Source organism: Oncorhynchus kisutch, linkage group LG29 (genome assembly GCF_002021735.2).
Source record: "Oncorhynchus kisutch isolate 150728-3 linkage group LG29, Okis_V2, whole genome shotgun sequence".
Lineage (NCBI taxonomy): Eukaryota > Metazoa > Chordata > Actinopteri > Salmoniformes > Salmonidae > Oncorhynchus > Oncorhynchus kisutch.
Genome location: NC_034202.2, coordinates 14,622,859 through 14,640,218, shown reverse-complemented (window position 1 = coordinate 14,640,218; position 17,360 = coordinate 14,622,859). Strand labels below are relative to the sequence as shown.

The 17,360-nt window shown below is 41.7% G+C and overlaps 1 pseudogene; it reads left to right on the top strand.

Annotated features, from left to right (window-relative positions):
* The first annotated feature begins 14,563 nt into the window (after positions 1-14,563).
* Positions 14,564-17,360, top strand: part of LOC109873573 (lipoxygenase homology domain-containing protein 1-like) — a 33,931-nt pseudogene continuing 31,134 nt past the window's right edge.

The window sequence follows — 17,360 nt, the reverse complement described above, 5'->3', positions numbered from 1 at the left end:
CTAACATTGAGTGGCTGCTGCCAACACACTGACTCAACTCCAGCCACTTTAATAATGGGAATTGATGTAAAAATATATCACTAGCCACTTTAAACAGCTACTTAATGTAATGTTTACATACCCTACATTATTCATCTCATATGTCTACGTATATACTGTACTCTATATCATCTACTGCATCTTTATGTAATACATGTATCACTAGCCACTTTAAACTATGCCACTTTGTTTACATACTCATCTCATATGTATATACTGTACTCGATACCATCTACTGCATCTTGCCTATGCTGTTCTGTACCATCACTCATTCACATATCTTTATGTACATATTCTTTATCCCTTTACACTTGTGTGTATAAGGTAGTAGTTTTGGAATTGTTAGTTAGATTACTCGTTGGTTATTACTGCATTGTCGGAACTAGAAGCACAAGCATTTCGCTACACTCGCATTAACATCTGCTAACCATGTGTATGTGACAAATAAAATTTGATTTGATTTGATTTGATTTGGCTATGAGGTTAAGTACCACAGCTGGGGCATGACAGTATCTCTACATAGTTCAGGTAAGTCTGTAAGGTACTCTAGTTCTAAGCTTCTGCCTACAGTCACTGGCCACTTTAATAAATGGATCACCAGTCACTTTATACAATAATGCCACTTTGATAATGTTTACGTATATATTACATTACTCATATCACATGTATATACTGTATTTTATACCATCTATTGCACCTCGCCTATGCCGCTCGGCCATCATCCAGCCATATACTTACATGTACATATTCTCATTCACCCCTTTAGATTTGTGTGTTAGGTAGTTGTTGGGGAATTGTTCAATTAATTATTGGCTATTACTGCACTGTCGGAACAAGAAGCACAAGTATAGAAAATAGTAAGACTGCTAAAGGAAGAAGACTATTACAAAGAAAATCCTTTGTAGCCTATAACACTACAGGTTCATTTTATTTGTAGAAAAAGAGCAATGAAATGTAATCACACCAAATTCAAGTAATTATAGAAAGCACATACACTGACTTACAGCTTTAGCAGCAAAACCAACAAATCTACAAAATGAAACATACTTTAGTCACACACATAATCACAAAGTGGCAACAGATTAACACATCTACAGTGACAGCAGACATGTGTCAACTCCTCTCCCCCTCCTCCTCAGACAGACGGGTGTGGTACAAACAAACAAATCCATATGATACAGATGAGTGTTGAGTGTTCATCTCCCTTCCTCCCTGTCTGCTTCATGGTCAGTCAGTCAGTCTGAGAGAGAGAGAGAGAGAGAAAGAGAGAGAGAGAGAGAGAGAGAGAGAGAGAGAGAGAGAGGGAGAGGGAGAGGGAGAGAGAGTGTGAGAAATGCACAGAAATCCAGCTCTGAAATGAAAAAGAGTTGGCTTGAAGCCAGGCATGGATTCATTCACGGCAGATTCACTGCATTGGGCTCCTTGGAAGCCCTCTATAGAAGGAAACATAATGCTCCTAATTGCGCCATCGCTCAATGATTGAATCCTGCCAGTTCTTATGATCTGACTTTTACCCTAGAGACAGATCAGGCCCAATGTTCAGCTAATGCTGTAAAGCTCCTGTCAGTGTGACCACAAGTGTGACCACACTGTCAGTGTGACCACAAGAAGAAAGACAGGATTTTCAGGATTTTTCAACTAAGTAACAAATGAACTAATGTAATGATGCCCCCCCCTCCTCCACTCAAGGGGCTTTATTGGGATTGGAAACATATGTTGACATTGCCAATGCAAATTAAATAGATAATAAACAGGGTGAAATAAACAATAAAAAATGAACAATTTACTTCACTGGTTCTTCACTGGTTGCCCTTTTCTTGTGAAAAGTAGATATGGGAGTTTATCAACATTGGATTTGATTTAAAATTCTTTGTGGGTCTGTGTAATCTGAGGGAAATATGTCTCTAATATGGTCATACATTTGGCAGGAGGTTAGGAAGTGCTGCTCAGTTTCCACCTCATGTTGTTGTCAGTGTACAGTACACATGGCCTGTCTTCTCTTGAGAGCCAGGTCTGCCTATGGCAGCCTCTCTCAATAGCAACTCTCTCTCTCCCTCTATCTCTCCCTCTCGGTATGAGGTGGTGACTGTCATAGGTAAATGTGAGAGGGACAGGCACAGATGCTAATGTATTTGTCACTCTTTGTGGAGACTTTGGCATCACTCCCAAAGTGCACCATGCCAGCAAGTGAGTTCAATCGTATTTCCCTAATACACATGTCAGCTCTGCAGTATTACTGAAAATAAATACTGGAATATATACGGTGGGGCAAAATAGTACTTAGTCAGCCACCAATTGTGCAAGTTCTCCCAATTAAAAAGATGAGAGAGGCCTGTAATTTTTATCAATAGGTACACTTCAACTATGACAGACAAAATGAGGAAAGCAAATCCAGAAAATCACATTGTAGGATTTTCAATGAATTTATTTGCAAATTATGGTGGAAAATAAGTATTTGGTCACCTACAAACAAGCAAGATTTCTGGCTCTCACAGACCTGACCTTCTTTAAGAGGCTCCTCTGTCCTCCACTCGTTACCTGTATTAATGGCACCTGTTTGAACTTGTTATCAGTATAAAAGACACCTGTCCACAACCTCAAACAGTCACACTCCAAACTCCACTATGGCCAAGACCTGTCAAAGGACACCAAAAACAAAATTGTAGACCTGCATAAGGCTGGGGAGACTGAATCTGCAGGTAAGCAGCTTGGTTTGAAGAAATCAACTGTGGGAGCAATTATTAGGAAATGGAAGACATACAAGACCACTGATAATCTCCCTCAATCTGGGGCTCCACGCAAGATCTCACCCCATGGGTCAAAATGATCACAAGAACGGTGAGCAAAAATCCCAGAACCACACGGAGGGACCTAGTGAATGACCTGCAGAGAGCTGGGACCAAAGTAACAAAGCCTACCATCAGTAAGACACTACGCCGCCAGGGACTCAAATCCTGCAGTGCCAGACGTGTCCCCCTGCTTAAGCCAGTACATGTCCAGGCCCGTCTGAAGTTTGCTAGAGAGCATTTGGATGATCCAGAAGAAGATTGGGAGAATGTCATATAGTCAGATGAAACCAAAATGTAACTTTTTGGTAAAAACTCAACTCGTCGTGTTTGGAGGACAAAGAATGCTGAGTTGCATCCAAAGAACACCATACCTACTGTGAAGCATGGGGGTGGAAACATCATGCTTTGGGGCTGTTTTTCTGCAAAGGGACCAGGACGACTGATCCGTGTAAAGGAAAGAATGAATGGGGCCATGTATCGTGAGATTTTGAGTGAAAACCTACTTCCATCAGCAAGGGCATTGAATATGAAACGTGGCTGGGTCTTTCAGCATGACAATGATCCCAAACACACCGCCCGGGCAATGAAGGAGTGTCTTCGTAAGAAGCATTTCAAGGTCCCGGAGTGGCCTAGCCAGTCTCCAGATCTCAACCCCATAGAAAATCTTTGGAGGGAGTTGAAAATCCGTGTTGCCCAGCAACAGCCCCAAAATATCACTGCTCTAGAGGAGATCTGCATGGAGGAATGGGCCAAAATACCAGCAACAGTGTGTGAAAACCTTGTCAAACGTTTGACCTCTGTCATTGCCAACAAAGGGTATATAACAAAGTATTGAGATAAACTTTTGTTATTGACCAAATACTTATTTTGTTCTTAACTGACTTGCCTAGTTAAATAAAGATACTAAAATAAAGGGACACACTCCCAATCATGTTCCATATAATCGTATAAACATAATATTGAACTCAAAATGCTCTGTCAATATGACTTGTATTCATATTCACATATTCACATATTCACACTTCATTTATTTACATTCTTGAATGCGATTTATTGTAATTCAATGACATCTTTCAAGGTATGTATGGCATATGTTTTAATCCTAATTCATGAACGTACAATGCTTATTTGGGTGTTGCAAATGGGATGTACAATGTGGAATTTGGGCAGAAAATAATGTTTCTTTGCCAATTGTTAACCCTTTGCATTTCATTCTAATTCTCCAGCACAGAAAATAGTTATTTTTATCAATCTACCTAAGCATGATTATTTATTAGAGTAGAATGACTTCCTTTGTTGTGTTGCATTGTGGGTATTAGGGCTATATAAGAGTGCATTCCTGTAACTTTAAACTCACGAGCCTCATGATAAGCTGAGTGATGCTGTTCTGACGTCAACTATCAAATTAGTACAATTGTCACAAAAAGCTACTGATCACGTAAACTGGCCTCATAACGTTTACCAGGAGGTAATGGAAATGATAGTGCTTGATGGATATGATCCTTAACGAGAGGAGGCTAATCTCCTAATGCATTTGATAGAGGCCTGGCTAGTGTACAGAATGCATTCTTCTATACAGCTACATAATGGGCACACAGCGTATCTGGAGTAAGGAGGAACCACGTGACATGGCCGGTCTTCTTTTCAATTAGAGCAAGTGAAAAAAGATCACGATGTAATTTCTATATAACACACTCAGTGTTGGTAATATGAGTACCTGCACAGGGACTGTTATCATGCAAGTCGCAGGCTCTCTTTATCACTACACACCTCTGGACATGCAGATAGAGTTACACGTATACAATATACTGTCCCTAATCTATAGTACATTTGGCCACACTGTGTCATTCAACCTGACATTCAGGTCATTCTCCGCTTCACATAAGACACATTGACTCAGTATGTAACATATGATATACACAGATGTACATACAGTAGATAATGTATACATACATATATATACAAAAGTATGTGGACACCCCTTCAAATTTGTGGATTCGGCTATTTCTGCCACAAATTGAGCACACAACCATGCAATCTCCACAGACAAACATTGGCAGTAGAATGGCCTTACTGAAGAGCTCAGTGACTTTTAACGTTGCACCGTCATAGGATGCCACCTTGCCAACAAGTCGGTTGGTGAAATTTTTGCCCTGCTAGAGCTGCCCCGGTTAACTGTAAGTGCTCTTATTGTGAAGTGAAAACGTCTAGGGGCAACAACAGCTCAGCCGCAAAGTGATAGGCCACACAAGCGCTGAAGCGCGTAGCATGTAAAAATCATCTTCCCTCGGTTGCAACACTCATTAGCAAGTTCCAAATTACCTCTGCAAGCAACGTCAGCACAAGAACTGTTCGTCGGGAGCTTCATGAAATGGGTTTCCATTGCCGAGCAGTTGCACCTAAGCTTAAGATCACCATGCGCAATGCCAAGCCTCGGCTGGAGTGGAGTAAAGCTCTCCGCCATTGGACTCTTGAGCAGCGGAAACATATTCTATGGAGTGATGAATCACGCTTCACCATCTGGCAGTCCGACGGATGAATCTGGGTTTCGAGGATGCCAGGAAAATGCTACCTACCCCAATGCATAGTGCCAACTGTACAGTTTGGTGGAGGAGGAATAATGGCCTGGGGCTGTTTTTCATGGTTCAGGCTAGGCCCCTTAGTTTCAGTGAAGGGAAATGTTAACGTTACAGCATACAATGACATTCTTATCGATTCTGTGCTTCCAACTTTGTGGCAACAGTTTGGGGAAGGCCCTTTCCTGTTTCAGCAGGACAATGCCCCCGTGCGCAAAGCGAGTTCCATACAGAAATTGTTTGTCGAGATCGGTGTGGAAGAACTTGATTGGCCTGCACAGAGCCATGACCTCAACCCCATCAAACACCTTTAGGATGAATTGGAACGCCGACTACGAGCCAGACCTAATCACTGAACATCATGCTCTTGTGGCTGAATGGAAGCAAGTCCCTGCAGCAATGTTCCTACATCTCGTGGAAAGCCTTCCCAGAAGAGGGGAGGCTGTTATAGCAGCAAATAGGAGTCCAACTCCATATTAATGCCCATGATTTTAGAATGAGATGTTCGACAAGATGGTGTCCACATACTTTTGGTCATGTAGTGTGCAGTATATGTCCATATGTCAATATGTAATAAATTACAAATAGTTGTGACATATAGCTTTAATTATCATTACCATCATTACTACCGAGGATGAGTAAAGTTTCACTTTACTCAGATATAGGCTTTATATGTCCTAATATGGAATGATCAATTAACATTTGCATCATGACACATGTAAGTGGTGGTCCTGGTTTTGAACAGGTCTGCGGGATTGGAGCAATCAAGGCAGAGCGAAATGCAACATTTTGGAATTCTAATGGAATTGTGGAGATAACTGCTCAAATTACGTGAATTCCAAAGTTTGCATTGGGGTTGATTTGTTTTGTCAATGTCAGTCTGCCATTTATTTTGAAGGTTAATTTTAGACACAGACAGGGCGAACTTGTTGGACAGTAAATTTAGTGGCGGAAATGTTATTGATGCATTTTGCCCCTTTAATTAGGGAGGGCAGCCTTGCACTTGTCGCATAGATTTGAATATTGACCATAATTGCCAAAAGGGGAGCATTGAGAGATATGTGTGTCAATGACAATGGCAGGTATATTCTCCATTGTTGGAGTCTATCGTATCTGATTCACCACAGCTGGCTGTGGAAGACCTGCCACAGAGACACTAGCCATCTGTGTCACTGTCAGAGGAGGGGGTAGACTCGTGCCAAAACCCCAGACTGGCTCTGGTCAGGTGTCCGATTCTACCACCCTGTGACAGAGACAACATATTAGGCCTCTATGCAAAGCACATTGAATCAGATACTGAATAGGATTGTCTTTCAGGTAACACCTTATTTTATCGTTCTTATGACATTTATATGCAGTGGCATAAATATGACATAAGACTTGTTGTTAGGTGTCATGTACAATACATTCAGGTTCACTCATGCCAAAGAAAGTGTTACCATTGATATTTAAGAGGGGACAACAGCATATTGGGATTCTGCCACTCTACCAATCTGGCATGAGACCATCATTGTGCCACACACTAAGCTGATCTATCACAAGCTCCAATTTACCAGATCTGTCTTTATCCTTATTTATCTTGCAGTCTGTCTCTCCCTTTTGCTCATAGTATCTATCTCTTCTCACGTTACGGAAGCCGAACGGCATTTGAAAAAAACAAGACAGACGTGTTCCAGATCGAATCACACAATGTGAGGCCATCGAAGAAGCTGAGGTACGGTATGACAATGGCATCATGGTGGCAGAAACCCCTAGTTTAATTCAATGTACACTACATTATAATAATTTCAGCATACTCACTGTACTGCAGACTCAGACTGAGCTTATTGGGGATTTCCTCGGAAATGCCACTGAGTGTTAAGCACCATCTGTTCTTTGGGGGTTGTGATGGTGATGGTGCTAGAGATGGGATCTGGGTCACATCTCAGTCCTAAAAAGTGAACATACATAGGATATGTCTGAGTGACTGCAACACACTGGGTGTTGGTAATAGCCTAGATCTATCTTTTGAGGAGTGAATATAAAAACAATTTAACATCTGCATTGCTGCAGGTCATCTGAAAATCTGAAAAGTGCAAAATACAAGCAGTTATATCTAGACCATCATCATTATCCAGTTCAATGTGTTTTGAAATTAGCTTACTGTAGATGAATGTGCCAGGGCTAATTGTCAATTAACCATCACCTAAATTAATAGGCCTAGAATTTCTGATAACGTAGGGTAGTTTATTTAATCTCTAAATTGCTACTTTGGGCAACATTTTATCTCTGCAAAATTGCATAGCTACTCAATAATAAGGCCTAGGCTACTGACAGCGTTGTAGAAGGACTGGTCTTGTGTTTTTTTCATGATGTGACTGAAGTCTGTGAGAGGCACGCATTTTGCCGCGGATTTCTTTACACCTCTAAAAAAAATCGCTGCATGAACAATAAGTTTAAAGATCATTCAAACGAGTGGCGTTTGGTAACGCAAAGCGGCTTCTGCACAACTGTCCAGGAGTCAAGTTTGGCCTCTTCTTCCCAGCCGAGCGCAGGATCACACTACCAAGCTGAGCTCTTCACAAGTTCAACGACCCGACCGCTGCAATTGACTTCATCAACAAGAACTTGAAGGAAACTGCTCCCCCAGACTGACTGCAGCAACGAGATTGATATTTTGCGTTTCTGCAGTGCAGTGATTGATAGGTAAGGTCCGACACATATAGCCTCCTGTTTTTTTAATTTGCATTATACATACATTTTCCTCATTGTTCACTGAAATAGTAAGCCTCTATTCATATAATATATAAATAATAGTATTTATTTTGTCATTGTTTTGTTTTGTTATTTTTTCTTGTATGTCAGGTTCGGTCTTCTGCTTACATTTAAAAGGCTATACTAATTTCCTTTTTTCCCAAAGTATGACTCAACAACCTAATTTTGTAGGGCAGTCGACAGGGAGTAAGTACACTTACATTTTCTTCTTTTTTCTTTTATTTTAAGGGGTGGATCAGCTTTAATATTGCGGAAAAATTGTTGCTTCTATCAATGTAACGTAAACTCACCCAATTCCACACAAATGTGCGCAACCGCAACATTCAAACAAGGCGACAAAGAAAACTAATGGGACTGTGTTGACGTCAAAATTGGGGGTGTGAACTAGGTTTCTATTCAAGCCTTGATCGACATGGCTCTATAGTATTGGAAAAGTTAAAAAAACTGACCCTCCGTTATATCTTGACATGTCATGTCGTAAGGTACAGCACGCATAAAGCAACTATTTCTGTCTTACAATCTCTCTCCACCAGGTGTAGCACTTCTATCATCCCTTAAAAACAAGAAATGGACAGTGACGGGGGTAAGGGGGGATACCAAGTAATTTTTTTCATCATCATTGCATGCGATCATCATTCTCAAAGCCGCTGTTTACTTCTAAGAACACTTTAACACCGCCCTAAAAACCCGATTCAAATTCGACACCAACCTTCAAATAGGTAAATAATGTAATGACACATTATATAAACTCTTTATAGTGTTTTATTTACATTTTAGAGGTGATAAGGTGATAAGTTGGACAGATCGAGGGAAAAAAAGCTATTTTCTAACACAACATTCTCCTTCTCACTATCACACATTAGTTTCGCTTCCCCACCCTCCATTTTTAAAAAGACCCGACGGGGCTCATTGCCTGCTTGAATTATTCAGAAACAGGCAGCATTTAGGTCATGTAATTGATTCGGTTGGAAAGGGGAGAAATTGTGCTTTACAATGGTATTAACATTATAGTTGATCAGGAAGTATTACGTTTTTGGGGCACTAAAATAAGGGCAATGTACGAGTTTACGTGAGTTTACGTTAATTGTCTGCATAATTTCCAATCGCCAATATATTTTGGGGGTAAATATATATACAGTATATCACAAAAGTGAGTACACCCCTCACATTTTTGAAAATATTTGAGTATCTCTTTCCATGTGACAACACTGAAGAAATGACACTTTGCTACAATGTAAAGTAGTGAGTGTACAGCTTGTATAACAGTGTACATTTGCTGTCCCCCTCAAAATAACTCAACACACAGCCATTAATGTTTAAACCGCTGGCAATAAAAGTGAGTACACCCCTAAGTGAAAATGTCCAAATTGGGCCCAATTAGCCATTTTCCCTCCCCGGTGTCATGTGACTCATTAGTGTTACAACGTCTCAGGTGTGAATGGGGAGCAGGTGTGTTAAATTTGGTGTCATTGCTCTCACACTCCCTCATACTGACTGGCCACTGGAAGTTCAACATGGCACTTCATGGCAAAGAACTCTCTGAGGATCTGAAAAAAAGAATTGTTGCTCTACATAAAGATGGCCTGGGCTATAAGAAGATTGCCAAGACCCTGAAACTGAGCTGCAGCACGGTGGCCAAGACCATACAGCGGTTTAACTGGACAGGTGCCACTCAGAACAGGCCTCGCCATGGTCCACCAAAGAAGTTCAGTGCACGTGCTCAGCGTCATATCCAGAGGTTGTCTTTGGGAAATAGACGTATGAGTGCTGCCAGCATTGCTGCAGAGGTTGAAGGGGTGGGGGTTCAGCCTGTCAGTGCTCAGACCATATACCGTACACTGCATCAAATTGGTCTGCATGGCTGTCGTCCCAGAAGAAACTCTCTTCTAAAGATGATGCACAAGAAAGCCCGCAAACAGTTTGCTGAAGACAAGCAGACTTAAGGACATGGATTAATGACCGGAAGAGAGCTGGGACCACAGTCTCAAAGAAAACCATTAGTAACACACTACGACGTCATGGATTAAAATCCTGCAGCGCACGCGAGGTCCCCCTGCTCAAGCCAGTGCATGTCAAGGCCCATCTGAAGTTTGCCAATGACCATCTGGATGATCCAGAGGAGGAATGGGAGAAGTCCACTCGCTGTGTTTGGAGGAAGAAGAAGGATGAGTACAACCCCAAGAACACCATCCCAACCGTGAAGCATGGAGGTGGAAACAACATTTGGGGATGCTTTTCTGCAAATGGGACAGGACGACTGCACCGTATTGAGGGGAGGATGGATGGGGCCATGTATCGCAAGATCTTGGCCAACAACCTCCTTCCCTCAGTAAGAGCATTGAAGATAGGTCGTGGCTGGGTCTTCCAGCATGACAACGACCCGAAACACACAGCCAGGGCAACTAAGGAGTGGCTCCGGCTCCGTAAGAAGCATCTCAAGGTCCTGGAGTGGCCTAGCCAGTCTCCAGACCTGAACCCAATAGAAAATCTTTGGAGGAAGCTGAAAGTCCGTATTGCCCAGCGACAGCCCCGAAACCTGAAGGATCTGGAGAAGGTCTGTATGGAGGAGTGGGCCAAAATCCCTGCTGCAGTGTGTGCAAACCTGGTCAAGAACTACAGGAAACATATGATCTCTGTAATTGCAAACAAAGGTTTCTGTACCAAATATTAAGTTCTGCTTTTCTGATGTATCAAATACTTATGTCATGCAAATTAATTACTTAAAAATCATACAATGTGATTTTCTGAGATTCCGTCTCTCATAGTTGAAGTGTACCTATGATAAAAATTACAGACCTCTACATGCTTTGTAAGTAGGAAACCCTGCAAAATCGGCAGTGTATCAAATACTTGTTCTCCCCACTGTATATACCCATATATATATAGATATATATATATACCCATATATGTAAACATTCATACATATACACAGTTGAAGTTTACATACAACTTAGCCAAATACATTTAAAATCAGTTTTTCACAATTCCTGAAATGTAATCCTAGTAAGAATTCCTGTCTTAGGTCACCACTTTATTTTAAGAATGTGAAATGTCAGAATAATAGAACATTTCAGGTTTTATTTCTTTCATCACATTCCCAGTGGGTCGGAGGTTTACATACACTCAATTAGTATTTGGTAGCATTGCCTTTAAATGTTCTAACTTGTTCAAATTTTTTGAGTAGCCTTCCACAAGCTTCCCACAATAAGTTGGGTGAATTTTGGCCCATTCCTCTGGTGTAACTGAGTCAGGTGTGTAGGCCTCCTTGCTCGCACACGCTTTTTCAGTTCTGCCCATACATTTTCTATACGATTGAGGTCAGGGCTCGGTGATGGCCACTCCAATACCTTGACTTTGTTGTCCTTAAGTCATTTTACCACAACTCTGGAAGTATGCTTGGAGTCATTGTCCATTTGGAAGACCCATTTGCGACCAAGCTTTAACTGATGTCTTGAGCTGTTGCTTCAATATATCCACGTAATTTTTCCATCCTCAGATTTTATTTTATGAAGTGCACCAGTCCCTCGTGCAGCAAAGCACCCCCACAACATGATGCTGCCACCCCCATGCTTCACGGTTGGGATGGTGTTCTTCGGCTTGCAAGCTTCCCCATTTTTCCTCCAAACATAACGATGGTCATTATGGCAAACAGTTCTATTTTTGTTTCAGTAGACCAAATCAAATGTATTTATATAGCCCTTCGTACATCAGCTGATATCTCAAAGTGCTGTACAGAAACCCAGCCTAAAACCCCAAACAGCAAGCAATTGCAGGTGTAGAACTCCCTAGAAAGGCTATGAGGGGTGGCCAGTCCTCTTCTGGCTGTGCCAGGTGGAGATTGTAGCTAGTAGTTGCAAGATTTTTTGGAATTGTTTTGGTGTTTCTTTTAACAGTAACGTTATGTGTAGGTGTCAGAGTATCAGAAGGCCTAATTGTGAAATGACAAGCTGTTACCGCCAATAGCTGACTGCCACTGTGTCCCCAGGATTGAACATGACAACACAGGTGGCTTGAATGCCAGCTGGTTCCTGGACTGGGTCGTGGTCAACGACATGAACCGTCCGCACCTGAGGTTCCACTTTTAACCAGCAACAACTGTTTGAGCTGAGAGGAGGGGGACAGCCTGTATGTCAGAGATCTGCTGGGCAGCCTCAACCCCATGGATGTCCCCAAATGTAGGTCAATCTGGAAAGCACACCTTTATACACAGTACAGGATACACATCCACACTACATAGAATATAGAAGGTGACACTGCATGAGGCCCATGGTTCAAAAACACTCGAACCAATTACACTGAACATGCACACAGTTTAAGCTGCAAAGTATAGGGCAACTGAAACCCAGATTTGCGTAATTTAGGAGCTACATAGCCAACTTGATTTGTAGTTAATGCAAGCTTCATGTTCTTAAAGGTAAGTTACTCTGCCTACTGTCACTTGTGGGTAAGGTGCTCATGGAGCCTAATCATCTGGTAAGCCTTATATTCCTCTTGTTACCATGTGATCTCATTATCAGACAGAGAGAGGAGGATGCAGGGTGCATGTGTCTTGTGGCCAAATGTGACCACGGTAGTAGATTTTCAAGTATATTGAAGACTGGAGGAGTGGTTAAAGCAGACCCATTATTCCGAACCAGACAGCTGTCACGGGACCAGACACACCCTGACAGGCACACTTACACACACCTATTGTCAACCTAATAATATTTCACCTGGAAACTGGCTTATTGGGATTAGAGGAACTCTGCCTGATGTCTATTGCGAGACACAAACTCGCACAAGGCACGAGACTAGACAGGAATTAAAGAGGGTTTCAGTGACAATGATTGATTGCATAGCATGAAAAGTACCATGATGGCTGTGTCTATGTGAAATATTATGAACAGAACATGAATATATATATATTTTTTTAACCTTTATTTAACTAGGCAAGTCAGTTAAGAACAAATTCTTATTTTCAATGACAGCCTAGGAACAGTGGATTAACTGCCTGTTCAGGGGCAGAACAACAGATTTGTACCTTGTCAGCATGGGGGCTTGAACTTCCAACCTTCCGGTTACTAGTCCAACACTAGGCTACCCTGCCGCCCTGTTCTATCCTGTTCTATCATGTTTGATATTTTGTGAATGTACAGTGAATGTATAAATACAGTAATTGTGTTCACCTCTGACGAGAAGGGCAGTGGGTCAGATGGTGACCCACTTCCTGAATGAGAGGTGAGATAAGACAATCTTTGTGTTTTACATCTCAAGTGTTAGTTGTTCTCTGAGTCAGCTGCGAGAATACAAGCACTGTACTGTAGCTGTTCTTTCTGTCAGTAGTTGTTTGATTTTATTCTATATTGTTTCATTTAATATCATCAAAGAGGAGAGGTGGCTAGCTAGTGACAAAGATAACTTTTTGCTGAGAAGTATTTTGGTCTGTAATAAATCCCTTGAGTAGGGAAAAAATATTTTTGATTGGCTGGGCCTGGCTCCCATCCATGGCTGCACCCCTGCCCAGTCATGTGAAATCCATAGATTAGGGCCTAATGAATTCATTTCAATTGACTGATTTCCTTATATGAACTTAAATTGTTGCATATTGCGTTTATATTTTTGTTCAGTATAAAAGGGGACGTGTGAACACTTGCAATTTCTTTCAACATGGATCAGGATAGACAGCAAGGGAAAAAAAATCAAAGACCTTGTGGACAAGGGGCCCGTCAGAGAGGTGGTCATGGGCCCCATCAAAAAGGTAAAAGAGGCTGGCAGAGGCCTTATCATGGCAGAGGCCCTTAAAATGAGTTCACCCCAACCTGGAAAGATCAACTGTCAGTTCAATTATGAGAACATTTTGCCAGGAAAACCTGTAAGTCTGCAGGATATGCACTATATTTAAAATGTTTGTCATTTCGCAGACACTCTTATCCAGAGCAACTAGGGTTTAGTGTCTTGCTCAAGGGCACATCGACAGAGCCTTGTCGGCTCAGGTTACTGGCCCAACCCTCTAACCACTAGACTACCTAACTCCCCTCTATCCTTTACCATTACATTTTCATTAAATGACATATTGTAAACTCACAAAGTTTACATCCATTACAATACAGTATGATATATTGACAGTATACTCTGATCTACCCTCAGAATTGATAGAAGACCCCATGGTGGTGGCCGTGGCCGTGTGTGGCATCCATCAGCTTACGAACAATCACCTGCCTTTTGAAGAGGCACCAGGTATTTATGAAAAACATTTACCTGGTGCCTTTTGAAACAACGACCAGGTGAAAAACTGCGGGCCGAGTACGTTCAGGTGTAGCACTATATACTGTATTACTGTTACTATTTGATGCACATGCTACTTCACAATATCATATTGGAACTATACTGTAAAAATAACTAACCAACATATATTTTTAGAAGGTGATGGTGCTTGATGCTGCTGTGACCCATCACAAGTATATCTTTGTTGATGAAGCGGGCTTCAACCTGGCCAAAACTCGGCGCTGTGGGCGGAACCTCATCGGCCAACGGGCGACCGTCCTATTTCCTGGACAACATGGGGAAAACATCTCCATGTGCTCAGCTATCTCTGGAGATGGTGTGGTAGGCCATTACTAGGATCCTACTACACTGCACACCACAGAAAAATTCTCACACAAGTCAAAAGGCTAATAAGAAGAGACAAAAGGGACTACCTGGAGGATCTGGCAAGTGCAGCTGAAAAGGCAGCAGCAAACAAGAAGCAAGGAACCGTATACAAAATTACTAACCTAATCTGTGGCAGAAAGTCAAATACTCAAATCAAAGACAAGCAAGGCAACCTCCTACTACAGAAAATGAATAGGAAGCAAGATGGACAGAATATTTCCAAAAGCCTCTTAACCCTGTGGACCAATTAACTCACCTGAAGCTGCTCCAGAAGATCTAGACATAAACACCGACCCACCAACCAAAGAATAAATAATCACTACCATCAAGTCATTAAAGAATGTGAAAGCTCCAGGTCCTGATAACCTCAATGCAGAGCTGTTCAAAATCGATCCAGTATTGGTTGCAAACATCCTTCTTACACTCTTCATTGACATCTGGATGAAGGGAAAGATACCTTCAAACTGGACCAAGGGGGTCATCATTCAGGCACCTAAGGGCACACTACCCGATTGCAACAACTGGAGGGGCATCACACTTTTTTCCGTTCCCAGCTAGATCTTTTGCAAGAGTATCGTACAACGGATGTCTTCAGCTGTAGATAAAGTGATTATGAACTAACAAGTGGGCTTCAGGGGGGGAAGCAGCTGTACAGACAAGATCTCTCAGGAACATCATTGAGCAATGTAGTGAGTGACAACGGAAACGCTAAATCAACTTTAATTACAACCAGAAGGCTTTTGACAGCATTCACAGCAAAAGACTATGGAAGATCTTAAGAATTTATGGAACCCCCACCCATGTCGTTAACACCATAAAACAGTACCACAGCTACTTTTCGTGCACTGTGGGAACCAGCAACATGAGCTTTGCCAGACTTGAGCTTTGTTGGACTTTGTATTCTACTCTAGAAGACCTTGACTTCGCCAATGACCAGTTTTTTTTATCACACACACCAACATCTACAATACAAAACTGACAGAGTCCAGGTCCTTTGGCCAGCAAGTCGGCCTGGTTATCAACTGCAGCAAGACCAAGGTCATGCCCATCAACATCAACACAGCAAACACAGTCAAAATCAAGGAACAGGACCTGGAGTTAACCCACAGTTTTACTTACCTTGGGAGCATCATATGTCATGATGGAAGCACCAGCAAACACATCGGCACCAGAATCAATAAAGCAAGAGCAAAGAATAGAATGCCCACTCAGATCACACCCTGACCAAACAAAACATATAAACATACAAAGCAAACTATGGTCAGGGTGTGACAATGTCAGCTCAATCTGAAATTACCTTGAAATTTTAATTGTGCTACAGCTCTGATCTTCAGCGCTACAGATTGAATCGAGCCCTTACGCAACATTTTTTACTGAAATGTAACTAATTTATTGAAATGAACATTTCTGAGAGTTTGGAAAGTTACTTTCATGGTATACATGGACTAGTGCTGTGCGACAGGTACTTTTTTCCCCCTGATAATGAATTTCATCCAATCACTCACTTCCCTCACTAGTAAAAAGCAAAAGCACCAAACAGCCAGTGTTTAACTAACAGCCATACTGCCTTAGGGAAGACAGTCATCCGGACCGGCCATGCCCAGTCTGTCTCTAATGGCCGTTCTCCAATGGACGCGCTTAAAGCAGTTAGCCAGCTGATGGACCAGAATCCCATTACAATTTAGAGTTGTGTGTGTGTGTGTGTGTGTGTGTGTGTGTGTGTGTGTGTGTGTGTGTGTGTGTGTGTGTGTGTGTGTGTGTGTGTGTGTGTGTGTGTAAAATACAAGTAAAAGGCCTGTCTCATATTATTTTTAGATATAATCTATCATGTCTCGGTGGACAGGCGGCATCAATGGTGCCAGCTCAGACTCCAAGGTGTTTGTCAAGCTGTACGGGAAGAAGGGCGACCCCACAGGATCCTCCTGGTGGTCTCTGACAACGGCCTGAGTAACTACTATGAGACAGGGCAAACTGATATCTTCACCGTCGAGACCTATGACATCATATAACTCTATTCTTTATGTTTTATAAACGTAGGAAAATACAGATAGAATACACTATCAGAAACCTAGAAACATAGATTATAGATTATAGTCATCTTATTTATACCAATTTATCCCTACAGAATGTAATTATAGTGTATGTGTTATGGGATTTTAAACTATAATGACTAAATGACTAAATGATGTCTACATTTAACTTAGAATTATAACTAACAGAATTCTATGCTGTCTGATGAATATGTTTGTACATAGGCAAACAGGAAGTGTTAACAGACAACTTGTGACCACTGTGAAACTAACAACAGGAAAAATGTCTCGTCCCCACCAAGGGAGGGGAGAAACCGTTGGGCTTGCAGTAGATTGTGTAACATGTGGTAGCATAAGATAAGCAATATGTATGTGTTGGAATTGAATTGAAAAGCAGCTTCGTCATTGTCCAAGAGGAGGAGGGACATTTTGTACGCTATGACGCTATGTGTGATATATAAACTAATGTATATGTGATTATAATCAGAGCTCTCGAGAATAAACGTCACTGACTATTTTTGACTGGTCTCCGTCTGTTTCAT